This window comes from Chionomys nivalis, chromosome 17 (assembly GCF_950005125.1).
Source record: "Chionomys nivalis chromosome 17, mChiNiv1.1, whole genome shotgun sequence".
Taxonomy (NCBI): Eukaryota; Metazoa; Chordata; class Mammalia; order Rodentia; family Cricetidae; genus Chionomys; species Chionomys nivalis.
In genome coordinates this window covers 5,222,451-5,242,955 of record NC_080102.1, presented here as the reverse complement: position 1 = coordinate 5,242,955, position 20,505 = coordinate 5,222,451, and the positions used below count along the sequence as shown (strand labels likewise).

General features: G+C 40.1%; 1 protein-coding gene across 31 annotated transcripts in view; it reads right to left on the bottom strand.

The window, feature by feature from the left end:
* Window positions 1-20,505, bottom strand: part of Rims2 (regulating synaptic membrane exocytosis 2) — a 377,964-nt gene that overhangs the window by 254,724 nt on the left and 102,735 nt on the right. The window lies entirely within an intron of this gene.

Genomic DNA, 20,505 nt, shown 5'->3' with positions numbered 1-20,505 from the left:
TTAAAATCCAACTAAATGGCACATATTACATAAAATCTTACCCATAAATTTAGAAAAATGTAACCAAGATGAGAGATATTTTACCAACTATTCTCAATCTATTTTAGTAATGGTAGCCATGGCATTTTTCTCAGAGGCTATTTCCTGAAGGTCCCAGCAATGGTTTCAGCACAGCCTCACGCCAGCATCCACCCTCTGTGACTAGCGCTGTCTCCGATGAAAATAGGTAGTTCTATATAGAGGGTCATTGATCTAAGATGTTCAGTTAGAGGCTTGACCTAAACTAAGAGTGTCCTTATTTTGATGTCATCATTTCATATTTCATAGGTGACCATTAAGCTATTTGTGAAATACATACATGTCCATTCCTGAAGTACATTTTCAGTTTTTAAGGGACTTTTAGATATTTTTATTATCCTGAAAATATTGTATGTTAGTTCTGCTACCATTTTCGGGAGAACGGAAACTAGGGCATTAATGACTACATAGTTTGAATACTCACTACAGAGTATTTGGGATGCGGGTCTTCACTTTGTCTAATTCACCTGCTCCCTCCTATTTCCTACCTGCACAGTCGTTGGCACATATACAAAACCTTCTATAAAGCCATTCTCTCCTGAGGAGCAGGAAAACTATTACCCAGTGACCTAACCAGGGTATCTCAGTCAAGAGAAAGCATCTTCTAAATTCAATGCACAGCAATTTTTGGTTATGGTTCTTCCATTTGCCTCAGTCAGAAGAAACCCTACATGCTGTGTTTTTAGGTCTCTGGTCCTAACTTGATAATTTTCATCTTAAAACGGTCGATTTTTACAAAATGGAGGCATATAATTTTAAGATTCTTACTTTTGACTTAATTTCATGGTTAACAATATGTGATAAACTATCTAAATCACTGTTCTTGTGGATAGGTTTAGTTTTTATGATCAAAGCCCTTTTGAAATAAGTGTGATAATTTATGTGGATATAGAACAAAACAAGTTTTATTGTCTAAATATGTTTCTTCTGTGTCTCAAAATTGGATCTTAAGGTGGATCACAGTAAGAGTTTCAACAATGAGGTAAGCACCAGAGACGGCATTGAAATGAATTTTTAAGATGAATCCTTGAATTAATAAAAAATGCATCAACTGCCTTGCTCAGAGATTTATTTTATGCTGTCTCCACACAACACAACACACTGTTGCCCCACTACCCCGTTTTCTCCTATCTCCTCAGTTTCCCTAAACGGTACTTGCTGCCCTATCCCCATCACTACCTTTCACTTGTCCTGCTAGTTCTTGGTGGGTCAAGCGTCTCAGGAAGATGTCTGCTTTAGATTACGCCCTCCACTGTGTAGTCTCCTTTAGCCTCCCTCACACTTTGTGGAAAATCCATGTAGTTACCAAGCAGGAAGTGAAAGACTTCATTTCCAACTCCATTAAATTGTGTCTTGTATTCTGTCCAGTCATCTAGCACAATGCACAGTACAGAGTCAGTGTTCAATAAACTTGTTAAATAGATACCCACATTTTATTAAATTGTTAATTCTGAGTCTCATCGTAGAGAGAACAGAAAATCACTGACAGCTTTGATTTTCTGGTATATCTACACTCGTTTGTTTGCTTCCTTGTTTTCAAGTTACCACATGGTATCACATCATGCAATAAAGCTCATGAATAGAAGAATTATTAATATTTATAAACAAAAACACTGTAATTTAATGAACTTTGTGACTGGTCAAAGTTTCAAGAGCTGCAGAGAAGGTTAAAGATATTTGCTTCCTGTTTTTGTTAAGTGCACATCAACAAACAATAGGAAAACAGAACTGCAGAATCTGTGCCCAAAGAGCTGGAGTTTAAGCACTGGCTGAACCCTTGTTAGCTATAATACCCCAGGATGTTCATTTTATATATTTTATATATAATTATTTCTTCAAATCAAAACTAGCACTCTCATTGATCTTCTAAAGTTATTATTAAATTAAGATATGTAATATACATAATGGATTTTACATAGCATTTAGAAATCTTAACTATGAACAACTTATAGAAGCAAATTACTGATAAAAGAATTTAACTATTATATTCAGGTAAATTTGTTCACATTTATTCTTCAAAATAAAACTATAGTTTTTTCATACATGCCACCAGTGTCCTATTCAGCAGATGGCAGTGGCAGATAATATTTATGATTTCCCTTTCTAGAAAACTTAGCTAAATTAAGAACTGCCTTACAACTAAGGGAGGACCCTTACCTCTAGCTAGTCTAACAGGAATGGAAGTTAACACTCAAAAGTCTCTCTTTGGCTGTTCCACTAAGATCTTCAGCAACTCATTACAAAGAGCAGGGTCGCCAAGAGCCCCCAGAGAGTCAGAAGTGCTTAGGAACACTTGAGAGCAAAGGCAACTTAAGTAAAGAAAATATATAAAATGCCAATCAACACCTGAAGTTCAATCCAGGGGTGATTAAAATAACTACAAAAAAGATGAAAACAAGGTATTTTCACCTATGAAATTGGCAAAATAATTCTAGCCAGGTGATCATAATATGAGCAATACTCTACCAGATTTGTTGCCAGGAGCCTACATTGGTAAAATGTTATGGAGAAATATTTAGCGATATTATCAAAGATTTAAAAAATGTTCAAAACATTTTTAAAGAAAAACAAAATAATAAAAAGCAAAACATTAATATTACCTCAGGATATGAAAACAACAATTTTTACTGTAAGAAAAGGCGAACTTTCAATGTTTGTACAAACAATGCCATCATCACAGGATAATCACTGACCAGTGGAAATGGGAGTTAAGGGCGGACCCGTAAGCACACACTCAGCAGTGCTTGAGTGCAGTATCCTCCACCTTACTCCTTCCCTTCTGCTGTGAGCGCCACTAGCAATAGTCTCCTGCAACAACAAATTTCTGAAATTCTACAATAATGTAATTTAATTGTTACTATGGAACATCTAAATGAATAGGAAACCAAACTTAACACTAGCTTCTTTATATTATCTTCAAAAACATTGGAAGTACAAACTCATGGTCATTTATAAGTTTCGGTTTACAAATATCTAACGGATCTAGGTAAACATCAAGAAGACTCTCATCGGGGTGCACCCACACACTGAGGCAATGGGGATGATCTATCGGGAACTCACCAAGGCCAGCTGGCCGGGGACTGAAAAAGCATGGGACAAAACCGGTCTCGCTGAACATAATGGACAATGAGGACTACTGAGAACTGAAGAACAATGGCAATGGGTTCTTGATCCTATTGCATGTAATGGCTTTGTGGGAGCCCAGGTAGTTTGGATGCTCACCTTAATAGACCTGGATGGAGGTGGGTGGTCCTTGGACCTCCCACAGGGCAGAGAAACCTGCTTGCTCTTTGGGCTGAGGAGGAAGGAAGACTTGATTGGGGGAGGGGGAGGGAACGGGAGGTGGTGGCGGGGAAGAGGCAGAAATCTTTAATAATTAAATTAATTAATTAATAAAAAAAAATCCCAGAAAAAAAAAAATTCAACATACCAAAATCACAATGAAAAAAAAAAAAAAAAAAAAAAAAGAAGACTCTCATCTAAGGATCTAGGTAAACATCGAGAAGACTCTCATCTAAGGATCTAGGTAAACATCAAGAAGACTCTCATGAACTCAAAAGAAAAGTCAGAGGCTGGTGGTGTTTCTTACCTGACAAGCCATCATTACTCAGAGTGTAGTTAGGCTTGTGATTTTAAAGATGTACACATTTAGCTTTAATTTTTATGTGTCTGCCATCTGTGCACACGTGTATGTGTGTGCGCGTGTTTGCGCGTGTGCGCATCCACATTTGCCACCGTGAAGTCATGGAAGACAACATTGCGTAAGTTCCAGTCACTGCCCTTGGGTCATCAAGCTCCGATGCAAGCATTCCTACCCACTGAGCCGCCACACCAGCCCTGCTACTTTGTCTTCTTAGAAGAGAACCCTCTGCACAGCAAAGGCTAACCTCATGACCTAGAACATAGAACAGCCAAGACTGTCCTGAAATAGCGAATCTTGCTGCCTTAACCTCCCAAATAGGGAATAAAAGCATGGACCATAACATCTGGCTCCCTTTACATATCCAATAGTAACAAAGAAGTGCCAATGGGATGGCTCAAAGAGAAAAGGCGGTTCCCATGCAGCCTGACCCTGACTGTGTTCAATCGTCCTCTACCTTCATTTCTGAACCATGGCATGCACATACCTGTACTCACACAGGAACAACACCCACATACATACAAACACATCAAAATAAGAAAATGTAAACAAATATACCAAAATGTTTCTGTAATACTCTTTTTTTTTTTTTTTTTTTTTTTTTTTTTTTTTTTTTTTTTTTTTTTTTTTTGGTTTTTCGAGACAGGGTTTCTCTGTGGTTGTGGAGCCTGTCCTGGAACTAGCTCTTGTAGACCAGGCTGGTCTCGAACTCACAGAGATCCGCCCGCCTCTGCCTCCCGAGTGCTGGGATTAAAGGCGTGCGCCACCACCGCCCGGCTTCTGTAATACTCTTTAGCTGCAAACAACTAAACTAATTTCTACACACAGTTAATGATGAGCTGTGGAAAGCTTAGCTGTGGGAATTGTGATGACACAAAGTGTGAAGTCAGGACAAAAATCTACAAGTGCTAACAGAGCTTTTCACTTATTAAAATATATAGCTGCATGCATACAGTCTCATATCTCCATACGTCATCATGCCCACATTAGTCATACACATAACTGATGCCACTGTGTCCATTCCCCGACTTCTCTAATCTTGTTTCACTGACTATCTGAAGTGTATTAGAGGGAAACAGAAACCAGAGGACATCTTCAAAAATCCTATCCTTGTGTTTTGCAAATTAATATTATCTATTAGAAATACTTTCCTAAAGCCATGATCACAGAATCATTTATTTTAGAGAAGACAAACAAGAAAAGAAAGACTCAGCACAGGGAAGAAATGGGAAGCATTCAAAACTGCTCATTTTCACAATGTTTAACTTAGGATGAACCAGACAGTATATTCTGGACCAAAGAAGGGTAAAGTTAGACCTAAATACATGTATTCAAATCTAAAAATCAACTACAACACTCATATTCACAAAAGTCTGATCCAGAGGCTGGACGAGTGGCTCGGTGAGCATAGCACTTACTGGGCAAGGGTGAAGACTGGAGGTCTGACCTCCAGACCCACAGACGTGGCAGGTGGCAGTGGCACACACCTGTAATCCCAGAACATGGGAGCCGAAGACAGGGAACCCCAGGAGCAATATGGCTAACCCAGCTAGCCAAAGTGCCAAGTCCCTGATCCACTGAGAGACTCTGCTCAAATGTGAACATCAATCTAGGAAAACACAACATCTATGTTAATTTTGGACACCTACACTCATGCAAACATGCATGCATATGATGCATACATAGATATATGCATGCACATACAAAAAAATCTGATTAAAAAAATCAAAGTTAAGATTAAAGCAGGTCACCAGGTGGTGATGGCGCACACCTTTAATCTGTACTCAGGAGGCAGAGACGAGTGAATCTCTGTTGGTTTGAGGCCAAACCGGTCTACAGAGTGAGCTCCAGGACAGCCAGGGCTACTGAGAAACCCTGGATTGAAAAAACATAAGTAAAATGAAACAAAGCAGGTTGCATAATGATTTTAAATTCTTATAGATGCCCAGTTTTTTTCTAATATAAACAGTCAATTAGACTTCTCAGAGACTGAACTGTGTTGGGACATACTTTTCATCATGGCTTCAATGCTCATAACCCAAATCACCTCTACTACCTAATTCAGAGAGCAGAGAAAACAAGGCACCATGCAGCCTGCAGTCCCAGCATCATGTTCATCTCTTGGCCTCTCTTCCTTGCCAGGAGATATGAGGGCTGATCGTGCTGGGCTCTGGCTCAGATGTATTGACAGCCGCCTTAAAGCTGGCAGCAATGTGAATACACTTTTTCACAGAATGCAAAGATGCAGCTATTGAGGCCAACTAAATATCACCTCCCAAATGAGAACATCCAAAGTAATATCGAGAGAATATACAGAGAAGGAAGAAAACGAGTGTTTCAAAAAAGGTAATGTCTGTCCAGTGTTAAGACCACTAGCTCCAAGAAACCATTGGTCACTATAGTCTCGGAATCTATCTGAGAAAGAATCAGATCCAATTCAATTGCTTGACTTACATTTTCCAAAAATCAGTGTTGGGACGCCAGGGACTCCATTTGAGCTTACAAAATGAATTCAGAAGGCACTTTCACCATATAGTAACTCCAAAGCTTTCCTAGATTCTTCAGGAAAGAATACCGACTAAAACTTGCTATTATGTGAAAATTACAACAATCATTGTCACAACTATAAACATGTTTCAGCAAATATGAGAACAATGGCGTCTATAGTACACTGACCTAGAGAGCTCTTATCTATAATTCTTTTCATGTAATATGTTATTAAAATTTTTAAAAGAACATCAATTAGTTTCTATACTGAAAAAGTTATCAACAGAAATCTAAGAAGAAATTAACATTACGGTCCTCTATTTTCAGGTTGAGTCGCACATTACAGAACAGTTTTCATGAATGAGAAGACACTTTTATTCTTAGCACTTACACAAGACATTGAGTTCAATATGCAGAAAAAGTGACCAACAGCTTATCTCTGGCTGAGGGCAAATGGGAAGCAAAGAGCTAGACGGTAAGTGTCTGTCCTTTGCCTGTGGTGTGTGATTATGTTCTGCCTATTGTTCTGCCCAGTGGCCATCACAGAACTACAGCCACCAAAAGAAGGTTAAACTTAAGGCAATAAATAGTAAAGGGTCCCAATGAGCTATTTTCCCATCTGTTTCAAAATAGACAAGAGTGTTTGGAGTGTCTCTAAAAAGAAGTCTTGTTTCAGTCAGTCATATGGCGAAGGTTCAGTCAACGGTGGTAAATGTTACCTTGCTATCTATAAAGGTGCTCAAGCAAAGGACCTTAGAGATTCATCTAATAAAATACTTACCGATTTATTAAATTTCTTTATATTTATATATATATTTTTTTCTTTATGTTGTGAATGTTAGGACAAATATCTAAAATGTAGTTTGCAGTGAAACTGAATGAGATCAAGGAGTATGTGGGAGGGTTGTCAGGAAGAAAAGGAAGAGGGGAAATGATAGAATTATATTATCTCAAAAAATAATTAAAAATTAAGAATTAATTTGTATGTTGAAACAAAAACCATTTACTTCCATCCAGCCACAATTACAAAAGAAATAATATCAAATTAATATCTAATATTCCCTTATCTTAGTCCCAAATGTATTTAACAGGACTACAGTTTCTTGACAAATTGATGACTTCCTGAACATGAGAAAGAATTCAGGTTTATCATATGGGCCTCCACAACTCTTTCTAATCCTTCATCCTCTAAATGGCATGTGACAAGTATTCAGTCTTAAAGATGCAGCCCAACATTTCCTACTCAAAGGTACTGAATTTCAATGCTAAATGATCCAAACTGTTTTGTTGTATAAATTATTGAAAGAATAAATCACTGTTGAAAATCATTCATTAGAAAAGTGTCTGCTAAGGATTAAGTTTCTCTGCACATTTCTAACTCCTAGAGAGCACGCAAGGAAGGAAAAAGGAGACAGAAGGAGAAAGATGGAGTGAAGAGGGGTTCAATACCGTCCTAGTCCTCGTGAGTTCTGTCGTGTAGTCTAATGGGGTAGACAGTAAATAAGCAACAGTCTGCTTCTCCGAGATTGGTAATATAAAGAGAATATGTAGCAGTAACCCTGAAATAACCTTGGACTCTTTAGTTCAGAGGTGGTCTCCTGGACGAAGTATCATTCCAGGTAAAATCATAGATAATAAAGTGTCAACCACGTGATGAGCAGACAGGAAGAGAATTATATTACCGTGCACTGCATGTGCAAACAAGGAAAAGGATATTATAGGTGCAGTGGACTGGATGTGCAGAACAGGAAGAGAACTGTATTACAGTGCACTGCTGTGCAAACAAGGAAAAGGATATTATAGGTGCAGTGGACTGGATGAGCAGACAGGAAGAGAACTGTATTACAGTGCACTGCTGTGCAAACAAGGAAAAGGATATTATAGGTGCAGTGGACTGGATGTGCAGAACAGGAAGAGAATTGTATTACAGTGCACTGCTGTGCAAACAAGGAAAAGGATATTATAGGTGCAGTGGACTGGATGTGCAGGCAAGGAAGAGTACGACGGGTGCAGTGCACTGCTGTGCAAGACCAAGCAAGGACACCAGTCAAAGAATCAGCAGAGGCTAAGGCAGGAAAAATCAATTAGCTGGAGAGGAAACAGGAGACACATCTCACAGGCTCGAAAACTGGTTAAAGATTTTGAGTTTTAATCAAGTCACAGCTCAGCATTATGGTGGCACAGCTCTCTATGTGTTAATATATGCCCAAAGTCCTGATGGTCAGAATCAAGAGGATTCAGGCGCGAGCAAGAGACACAAAAGGAGAAGTAGATCATAAGTATATCAAAATGTTATCTTACTATGTGGGAATGCAGGAACATCAGTTAGAGAGTTAAAGTAATAATCCAAGCAAGTATTAGTTGGTTAGAATGAAAGCTGTCACAGTAGGATCAAGAGGAAAGAGGAATGGACTGAGAATGGAGAGGCTGGACCAAGAGCATTAGTCAGTGACCACAGGAGGAAGAAGTGGCGTGCGAAGGTCAGGAGTCAGAAACGGCTCTTAGACTTCTTTCTTAAGTAACCAGGCATTAGTGTCCAAATTTGCTGAGACAGAATGCTAAATGAGGAACCGTTTAAAGAAAGAAATGGAAGAGATGTTGAGTTGAACTTGAAGTATGTGCACATGATACTTTAAAAGGAAGATAGGGTGGTAATCAATATGTCAATACAGAAGTGAATTATCAGCAAAAGATGTAGCTTCAGGAAAGATTAGGATGTTAGTAAGTAGATAAGATAACCCAGAGAGGAAGTTAAAATAAGAGGTGTGAGATAAAGCACCAGGGACCAGTGGGTGGCACAGCAGGTGAAGGCACCCACTTGCAAACCTAGTGGGCTGAGTTCAGAACCCGGGACCCGGATGATAGAGGGAAAGACTTCAGTCTCAGAGGCTGTCCTCTGACCTCCACATGTGTACATGTGAGAGCCACACACATACACAAGTAATTTTAAAAAATTAAAGTAGGGGCCCCTGACAGTGGGACCAGGATCTATCGCTCGTGCATGAGTTAGCTTTGTGGAGCCCATTCCCTATAGTAGGATGTCATGCTCAGCCTTGAAGGGGTTGGGGGGGCTTGGTCCTGCTCAACTTAGTGTGCCGGGCTTTGTTGACTCCCCATGGGAGGCCTTACTCTTTGGGGGGAGTGGATGGGGGAGCAGGCTGGCAGGGAGGTGACGGGGGTGAGAAGAAGGATGGGAGGGAGAACTGTGGTTGGAATGTAAGATGAATAAAAAATAAACAAAAGAGAAGTGAACAAAAAATTCAAAGTAAAGGCACCAAGCGACTGAGTTCCACATTAAAAGAGCAAGTGAAGAACTCTGGAAGGGGACCTTGTGGCCAGAAAAACACAGTGTTTGCAAAAGAATCTGATGAACTGTGTGTTCTCTCTCCATTCCAAGTTGGAAGAACTACAGCCTGTAATCGTTTGATTCAAAGCAGTTCTCCTGAAAATAACTCTTTTGACCTGAGTTCATTCATTCCACGCAGTCCAGATCCTGTTCTCAAATGATCTCTGAACAGACGCTTTAGTTTTGCGGTTCTCCCTTTCTTCCCTCAGCTTAAACTAAGCAGCAAAAGTTCTGGTTCAACCTAAACAGACCTTCTGAAAATAAGACCATGGAAGCCTACTGTCCAAGCTTATCAATTTTAAAATTATAATTCCTCTGTCCCTTAAAAAAGACCAGAAATAGGGATTTATCAGAGATTCCACCTACCCATGAATGAGATTATTTATGCCCTAACTTTGAAAACACAGAAGTAAAGTATTCTATTGAGCCTATTAGCCATGTGATTTCACACAAGACGCACATTTTCTCACCAAGTTCTACCCCATTGATTCTGTTACTGAATCATTTCTTGTCCTAAAAGAACCCCCTTGAACCCAAATTTTCTTGTAGATACTGTCCTATTTTCCTGTTCCTCATCACAGCAGAAGTTTTGAAAGCTGTCTCTAGCCATTGCACCCAGTTCCTCAGTTCACAGACTTTTCTGGATTAAATGATCAAGTTTCAATGTTTAACTTTTTGCAATGACTTCTTTATTGCCAAATGCTACATCAGCTTTCTTCTGCGCTTCATCTACCACACCTGTGGTATCAGATGCTAATGCTATGTTCTCCTCGACAAGAAGTCATCTTCACTCTTCATTCTTCACTATGTCTTCCTCTCCCCTAATGACACTGCTTTCTTAGTGTCCTTAGTTAGCTCTTACTCCAATGTCTTGAATGTCCTGTTACAGCCACACTGCATAGTCATCTGCAGGCTCCCCCGGGATAGCATGGGTCCCACGACTTCAACCACCTATATAGGCTCCCCCGGGGTAGCATGGGTCCCATAACTACAAGCACCTATATTTCCTGTCTTTAACCTCATCTTCTGAATTTCAATTCATTTAACCATTTCTCAGTTTGGCATCACAGGAATTCCTGGTTGACCTTCTCCAGACCCGCGTTTTTCAGGTTTTCTAGGAGCTATCCTTGATAGTCTTTTTCCAAATTCACCCAAACTATCAGTGGGTTGACCAGTCCTGCCTTCAAAACACAGGTTCATCAACATTTTCATCCCAATGTAGTTCTAGTTGAAGCTCCCAAAAGTCTGCGTCCAGAGTGTCTTAACTTCTCTCTGCAGGTATTGGCCCTCGAAACTATCACACAAGAGAATGGCCGTAGTTTCAAAACCACGAGTAGCATCTTCATCTCTCTATGGATACCCAGGTGTATGTCACAGTTGCTAAACTCTCCTATTGCAAGAGACAAACATGAGATGTGCTGTTTTGTACAAGTGGATTTGGGTTTCATAGTTTGTTTTCCCCAAGTGATTTATGGAAAAGGTAGAATAAGCATCTGGAAAATAGCTCTTCCGGATTGAGTCTGTTCATTCCAAAACACCCAAATTACACGTGACCTGACCTGAGAACAGACGCCATCTTACCTTAGCAAACACTTTCTTCCCTTCATGAAAACTAAGCAATCCAAACTCTGTTCAACTCAAACAGAATTTCTTCAGCTCCGAGCATGGAACCAATGCTCCCTGCACAGAACTCCCTTGTCTCCACTCATCCTGCAGCTTCCTACGGAATCTCTCAACTGACTTTTATGCTGATGCTGAAGATTCTAAGTGGCCCCAGAATTATATGAGACAAGATAATGTAAAAATAAGAGTAAAAGACTAATTCAAATCTTTGTCATAAACAGACATATTTTTCTGTAGGAACAAAACACTAACACACAAACTGAAATCAAGACTTTCAATTGTGCCAAATAACTCACATGCATTTACACAGACGTGTTTATACTACAGAAATGAAAAAAAAAAAAGGTTGCTTTGCATCAGAATTTGGTTCCCTAAACTCCATAGCACTACTGTTTTGATTATATAAAAAACTGTGACATACTTTTTCTGAAAGATTTAACTAAAATTTGTTAAGTCTGCCTTATTAATATAAGTAAGCTTTATGCATATTTTAAAGTAGATATACAGATACAAAACTCAGAATTTGAAAATATTAATGAGGAAAATATTTAAGAAATGGACAAAGAAAAATGCCAACATGGAAATATATTAAGCAAACAAGGAAATGAAAAGAAACAAGTGGAAGGGGCTGGCGCATCAGTAGGGAGAGAGCACGCTAAAGTTCAATTTTCCAGCTCAGGCAGTGTGTAATTAGGTAAGCACAGTAAGAACTACTCCGCAGATAACCTTCAAACCACCCTTGGAAGACTTGTGTCCCACACAGAGCTCCAAGTCACACCTCAAAACTACCCAACTGCATCACCTATGTGCATGTATAACTACTAGAAAGAAAATCAGGAATTTATAGGTAATAATAAGTTTAGTTCTCTACGCCACCATTTATTTATACTGTCTTATTGTGGAAAAAACTAGCGTATCTAAAAATTACTAAGGAAATTTATACAATTCTATATTAATTTTTGCACTCCAAATCTGAGGAGAAGAGCAATCTGATGTGCATTAAACTATCTTGACCTGCGCAAGACTCATTCATTCAGTTCAGTCTCCAGGATTCCGAGTGTTAAAAGTGACCTCACAAAATTAAAAGAGAAACACTACAGTGATCACAGGACATGGAGAAATGGAGTTAGTACTAACCAGGAAGCTCCCCCGTGCTGGCTAGCTTTCCTAGCACTAGAGAGTGTTGAGCAGGACAGGCAGTCTGGGAGAAGGGGCCAGCAGTAAGCTTAGGCAGCCGTAGACCCTGTGAGCTACAATAGTGATCAGCATGGCCAGGTGTGCCCATGGCTGCACTAGGGGTGAGGGTAACAAGCATTGTCTAATTAGTGCTAAAGTCAACTTAGTGCTAAAGTCAACTCCACAGAAGAAAGTGCATGCCTCCTGAAGCTGTTGTTCTAGACAAGAACCCATGGCTGGGAAATCTACAGATCCTAGAGGCGAATCTACTGATATTATTTTGCTAAACAGACACTGTAACAAACTGTCTCAGAGCTCATCAGAGGAGCTCATGGAGCACTGGGTGGTGGTTAACAAAGACGCAACCGATTAAAGTGCTGAGAAGGCACATCTGCTGGGTGCTCAGCCACAGGGAAACATATACAGCCTACTCCTATCCTAAGGCTCAGGGGCCGTCTTAGAAGAGGAAGCAGAAAGGTTGTAAGAGACAGATGATGTTAGACCAGAGTGAACCCATGTTTTCTGGACAGGACATGACTCTAGCCCTGCCATCGATCACAGCCGCTGTTCCCCGCACAAGATGAGACCAGTAAGCACTACAGTTAGGAGCGGGTTTGTTTTTAGTTTTAAGAACTGTGCACAGCTGTAGGAGCTGTGCCCTAAGCGGACAGAGCGGGGATGCTCCGAGCAGCAGAGAAAGACTGTGCAGTCACCAGGAGAAAGGCAGAGGACAAGAGCGGACGTCACCGAATGGTGTCTCATCATGATATTCAATCCACGTAGCAAGTTCAAAAACTTAAATTCCCAAATTACTGATGACTTAAATACATAAAATAAAAAGTTTTGGCACCAACTCCCTCCTTATATTTGTTTTATCACTAGAGGTAGACCGGGCAGCATGCGCCCTGGAAAGACCAAAAAAAAAAAAAAAAAAATCATTCTGTTTTGTTTCTTTACTACTCCGTACTCAGTGGTCTCTGCGGTTGCCTCAGCTTGAAATGGCAGCCTAAATTAGTGGTAGCCCTCATCTTATTCCCTGACCAATATCAGGACTGCTTTACTGAATGCACTGGAAGAGACAATGTAAGAGAGACACAAAAGAAGGAGCCTACAAGATTGTATACAGCATTAAAAATTGCCCAGGAATGCTGGGCTGGAAGCAATAGGCACATTCAAACTCACTATTCAAACTCATGCCCATGGCCAATAAAATCCATCTACAAAATATTTGTGAAGCATTCTATGAACATACAAATCAATATCAGTTAAGAATACGCGGACCCTAGGGGAAAAAAAAACTCCTATAATCACTGTGCTAAAGCAGGGGTTGTGAACCCGGGGGTTGTAACCCCTTTGGGGGTCGGACAACCCTTTCAGAGGGACAGCATATCAGATGTGCTGCATATCAGGTATTTACATTGTGATTCATAACAGTAGCAAAATTACAGTTATGAAGTAGCCATGAAATAACTTTATGGTTCAGGGGAGGTGGTCACCACAACATGAGGGGCTTATTAAAGGGTCACAGCATTAGGAAGGTTGAGAATCATGGTACTAAAGGACCATAGCAACAAAATGACTCCTCACGACCTATGCCCCAGAGCATCACCGGCCTTTATCAGAGAAGCTGTGTCCTGAAGGTGATGGTAAGTCACTGCAGAGCCACAACTGGACGGTGTGCACAGAGTGAGGGACTTTATTTTTATTTTTAATTTTTTATCATCCCTGTCCCTTTTGACAATTCTAGCCTGTCTATCCTTTTTTTTTCTTTTTTTTTAGTTGATTTTATTGAGCTATACATTTTTCTCTGCTCCTCTCCCTTCCCCTCCCCTCTCCCATGATTTCCATGCTCCAAATTTACTCAAGGGATCTTGTCTTATTCTACTTCCCATGTAGATTAGATCCATGTATGTCTCTCCTAGGGTCTTCTTTGCTGTCTACATTCTCTGTGATTGTGAATTGTAGACTGGTTTTCTTTGTTCTATGTCTAAGAGCCACTTATGAGTGACTACATGTGGTATTTGACTGTAGAGCACTAGCTCTTATCACGCCTCTCCCCTCAAGGCTCAGAGATCTACGTAGAGGGAAAACAGAAAGATTATAGAGTCAGAGGCGGTAATGACTCTGAAGAAATAACGTCTTCCAGATCCAGCAGGGCTGTCACACATGCGCTCACAGAGACTGTGATGGTACACACAAGACCTGCACAAGTTCACACCACACAAACACTTAACAAGGAGAAGGGACATGAACCAAAGTCCCACCCTTTAGCAAGAACCTATTTGCAATGCATACCTGCTGAGAAAGGAAAAGAACAGTTTCCTCCCAAGGAATGCCATTGGACCTATCAGTCACTCCAGGACAAGAACTATCTATGCCCAGGAGTAGCTAGCCAACACTAGACAGACTCCATGTTGTTGATTTTGGTTTTGGTATTTTTTTTGTCTTACTGGTTTTCATTTTGGTTTTTCCTGTTGAATGGTTTGTTTGATTTATTTTTTAAGGAAAGAGAGAGAGAGAATGTAGTGAGATGGGAAGGTCTGGGAGGAGTTGTAGGTGGGGGAAGAATATGGTCAGAATGCAATGAAAGAAGAATTTAAAAACATATTAAATTTATTATAAAGATTAATGTTTATATTTTATAAACAGGAGACACCTGAGTAATCCAAGATAAACATAAGTGTTATAATTAAATATTCTTTTTTTTTTAAATGACCATTTTGGTATTACCATACAATTTTCTCAGCAATAGCTAGAACAAAGAATGCCACCAGCTACCACGCCACCCCATTTGGGTAACAAACCACCCCATTCCAGTGTCTTTTTTTTTTTTCCAGTGTCTTTTTGGCTTTCTTTTCCATTGTGCCTCTTATTTTACTAAGGCATTTTCCTTAATACTATTAATATCAAAACCAAATTTTGCAAGTGAATATTGGATGCTTTTAAAATGGGTGATGTTAAAATGAAAAAAGACACTTTTAAGAAAAAATAAATAGAGCCTAAGATAATTAAATATCACTAAGAAAATGGCTATCAATTATAACTGTGCATGTTAAATCCACAGCTTAAAATTTCTAGGGAAAATCCACTTCTATATGAACTTCTAAAGAACATTAAAGATAAAATACCATTTGGTAACTTGACTTATGAGGCCAGCATTCCTCTGAGGGCAATGCCAGTGAAGCTACAAGAAAGAAAACCATATATCAAGATCTCTTATACACATAAAGTTCTTAAGTTCTCTGATAAAATACTAGTAGATCAGATACAGAAACGTATAAACAGAATATCACCCTCAAAACCAAAAGATGAGTCCAGCAATGTGTGACCAGCATGGCACTTGCAAATCATTGGCATAATTCAGCAGACTAAAGGGGAACACGCTCTTATTTTAAGAGAAGCAGAAAAAACATTTGTCAAAGCTCTACAGTCATACATTCTTAAACTCAGGAAACAAGTAACAGAATTTCCTCAAAAGAGTAGAGGAGACTTATGAAAAGTCTATAGCTAACATCATATTTGAGTATAATATCCCTACATTTACACTAAGAGTTGAAACAAAGCGAAGATGACCACGTTTCACCATTTCTACTCAATAATGTAATGAAGACATTTAGTGGCAAAAGCTGAAGCAGAAGGGGGAAGAGGGACAAGGCAGAGGAGCAGCAGGAAAGTGTGGAGGAGCGAAGACGGGCAGTGTGAAGGGATCTTCACACAAGAAGCATGCTGACTGACATAGCGTGTAAAAACTACTTGGCTTCTTCACCATACAGCAGACCCTAAATTCCGACAGACTGCACACTAATTCTGAAGGCTGCACACTTTGGACACAGGACCTGGAAGCGATGTGAGCTGAAATCCTCCCTCCTCAAGTTCAGCTCTCATAGAACCAGGAGGGGCTACACCAGCTGCCACGCCGGGCAAGCAATACTACTCAGCTCTGCTGCTGCTGAACCACAGCAATGGCCATAGGATGAGCTATCTATCCCCAATGGTCCAACGGTCGTATTCATATCTTGGTGGAAATCAACAGCTGTGGAATTGGACTTAAGGCCCATTCACCAGGATGAAAACCATGCCTCCTCCTGGAAACCCAGCCAGCTCCCTGGTGCTAGTGCGGTCAGGAATCTTAGAGGAGACCTAATACTCTTTCCTAAAGCAGTGTCTTTCCTAAGTTCATTCTGAAGCTTGTCATACCACAGATGAGTAGAACTCTCACCCCTCATCCAAGAAGCTTCTTACAACAGATGGAGACCATCACAGACAACCATAGTTGCCACAACACAGAGATCAACAGACCGTGGGGAGCCCACCTACAACATAATCCATGTACCTAAGGCTCAAGGAACAGCCAAGAGACGGGGTAGAAAGATCGTAAGAGTCGGCTATCCAGAGAGTCTGCTGTCAGATTGTGTCTCCTAGAAATGACCAAGGCTACAGCCATGACACCTCAATAACGTGGTTGCCTAAAAGAGACCTAGCAAAGACAACACCAATAGGCATGCTAATGCCAGCGTAAATCTCATGGGGGGCACCCACAGACAAAGAAACTGTGGGCAATTAGTGGCTGCTAAGATGGGGAGAATTTATCTTTCCCAGAGATGAGCTCCCTAATTGATTATCCAATACAAAGTGGACAGCACTGAAATCATAGACTCATAAGCAATAATAAATGGACTTAGCAAGTTGTAATTGTGTTTGTGTGTGTATCAATAATAATGAAAGACAAAAAAGTAAGAAAGGTTGGAGAGAGAGATGGAAGAGGTTGAAGGGTAGAAAGGGAAGGGAGGAATGATACAATTACATTTTAATTCAATTTTAAAACAACATTTAGAAAACAAACAGTAGAAACTACAAAGTATTCTGTCAATGAAGAATGCCTTCTCAATCATGGCCAAAGAAAACAAATGTTTAAAAAAATGAATTTGACTATAGCAACATAAAAATGTCTACTCAACAAAGAAACAATAGGCAAAAATAATGGGCAGCTCATTTTTTTTCAATTAGACAAATTCATAGCAACAGTAATTGAAATAGCTACAGTGTATAAGGAAAGAAACTCAGATTTAATATAATCAAGAAAGTGAACATTACAAGCAAATTGCTGGTACGGGGAGATGGATCAGGGGTAAAGTATCCCTTAGTTGTGCGTGAAGTCCTGGGTTATAAATTCAGATCCCCAGCACTGATACAGAACAACAGGTGTATACAATGTCTAAAACCCCAACACTGAGGTGCACAACAGGGCACCGGCTGATACCTAGAGCTCATTACCCAGCCAGTCTAGCCAACTGCTGAGCTCTAAATTAGGTGAGAGACCCTGTCTCAAAAAATAATGCAGTGGTATGAAAAGATCGCTCAGAGTTAAGAATGCTCGCTGCTCTTCCAGAAGACAAGAATTTGGTTCCCTGTCTCCAGATTGGGTGACTCACAACCACCTGCATCTCCAGGTCAGATGACTCAATGCACTCTTCTTCAATGCATCCATGGGCACTTGCATGGATATGTGCATACAAACATACAAATAAATAACAAAATAAATCTTAACAATAAAAGAAGGAACAGAAGAATTGAGAAATCCATTGTGACATCAATCTCTAGCCTCCACATATGCAAGCACTGCCTGGTGCACCCACACGCGCGTGCACCATAACCACCAAAATAAGCAAATCAATAACTAAACATCACCTCCCAGCTACCATGCTACCAAGGAGTCTTCATACGAAATATTAAGTAATGAATATAAAATGCAGTAAAGGAATTCATAAAGATTCAGTATTCTAGGTAGGAGTAAGGGTCAAAGAATTTTTAAATGAACTAATGAAACAAAGTATTCATACTCTATCACATATCAATCACTACCTACATATGGAGACTGCAGAGAAGATCATAAGGAGACATGTCTAAGCATATGAGCTCACTGATCCACTATAATAACGCAGCCCTTTAACATAGCCTTGACCGCCATTCCTGAAGATACAGTGAATGAAACAGACATGCTAGGGTCTGCATTGGTCCTCTACTGTTGCTATAGTAACAGCCACAGATACAGAGGGGAATGACACAGGCCAGAGGTTCAGAGGAAGCTTCAGCTAAATTGTTTTTGGAGATTTTGGTGAATGGGGTCATTTTTGTTCACTAAAGCTTCTTATAAAACTCAGTCCCTGTGATCCTAAGACCAGCATCGTCATTTGTGAGTATAAACTGAAGACAATATCCAAGTTCTAGAGGCTGCCAGGTCCACTGACTCAAACCCTCTTCCTCCATCTTCACACATAAGCATGGCCTCTCGCGCATGGATTTCTTTTTTTTTTTAATTAATTTATTTAATTATTAAAGATTTCTGCCTCTTCCCCGCCACTACCTCTGATTCCCTCCCCCTCCCCCAATCAAGTCTTCCTCCCTCCTCAGCCCAAAGAGCAAGCAGGTTTCTCTGCCCTGTGGGAGGTTCAAGGACCACCCACCTCCATCCAGGTCTATTAAGGTGAGCATCCAAACTACCTGGGCTCCCACAAAGCCATTACGTGCAATAGGATCAAGAACCCATTGCCATTGTTCTTCAGTTCTCAGTAGTCCTCATTGTCCGTTATGTTCAGTGAGACCGGTTTTGTCCCATGCTTTTTCAGACCCCGGCACCAATGATAGCCTCTGCTGGAGAGGTTGTGGAGAAAGGGGCACTCTCATCCATTGCTGGTGGGAATGCAAACTTGTGCAACCACTTTGGAAAGCAGTGTGGCGGTTTCTCAGGAAAGTCGGGTTCAGCCTACCTCTCGACCCAGCAATACCACTATTGGGAATATACCCAAGAGATGCCCAAACATACAACAAAAGTATATGCTCAACTATGTTCATAGCAGCATTGTTTGTAATAGCCAGAACCTGGAAACAACCTAGATGTCCTTCAATGGAAGAATGGATGAAGAAAGTATGGAATATATACATATTAGAGTACTACTCAGCAGTAAAAAACAATGACTTCTTGAATTTTGCATACAAATGGACGGAAATAGAAAACACTATCCTGAGTGAGGTAAGCCAGACCCAAAAAGAGGAACATGGGATGTACTCACTCATATTTGGTTTCTAGCCATAAATAAAGGACATTGAGACTATAATTCGTGATTCTAGAGAAGCTAAATAAGAAGGTGAACCCAAAGAAAAACATATAAGCATCCTCCTGAATATTAACCTTCATCAGGCGATGAAAGAAGAGAGAGACAGAGACCAACATTGGAGCACTGGACTGAAGTCTCGCGCTTGGATTTCTCTTCGTCCTCACATCTGCAAAATCTCCTCTGTCACATAAGGGCCATGCACACCACAAGATGCCAAGAACAGGAGGCACAGACCACTGTAACATCTACCACAGACTGTAATGCAGAACTCTGCAGCAGAAATCTATCAACCAACAAAAATACATCTTTTTAAATGTAAGAATTTACTATAGAGTGTGTTCAGTTGTGTGTGTGTGTGTGTGTGTGAAACACTAGCAATTGTACAAAGATAAATTCTGAGATGAAAATAATCATACTGGGGATGACTTACCCAGATTACTCAAGTACCATTATAAACTGGTAAATGTGATTAACAGAACACACTGCACCAGCCAGCCACAGTGAGAAAAACTCAAAGTGACAGAAGACACACTGACAACCCAGAAACCTAACTATAAACCTAACTATAAAATCTTGTTTTCCTACTCTCTTGACACCATTCCATCTGTCTTTAAAATTCCTTCCAAAGGGCTGGAGAGATGACTCAGCAATTAAGAGCACTGCCTGCTCTTCCAGAGGCCCTGAGTTCAATTCCCAGAGACTACATGATGGCTCACAACCATCTGTAATGAGATCTGGTGCCCTCTAGCCTGCAGGCAGACATGGAGGAAGAACACTGCATACATAATAAATAAATAAATCTTTTACAAGATTCCTTCTTTAAAAACATCTATTAACATTTTAAGAAATGTCCGTAAATATGTAAAAACATATTTGTTCTACTTGATACTATTAAGTCTGTTCATTTAATTCCCTATTTTATGTTTTTCCCACATTCCTTTTTTGTTCCACACATTTTACACACACTGGTTTTGCAAGTGCACTGTCAATACTGACTCGGCAGTTCTGTCTGGAGCATGGAGCATCTTCACCAACTGCAC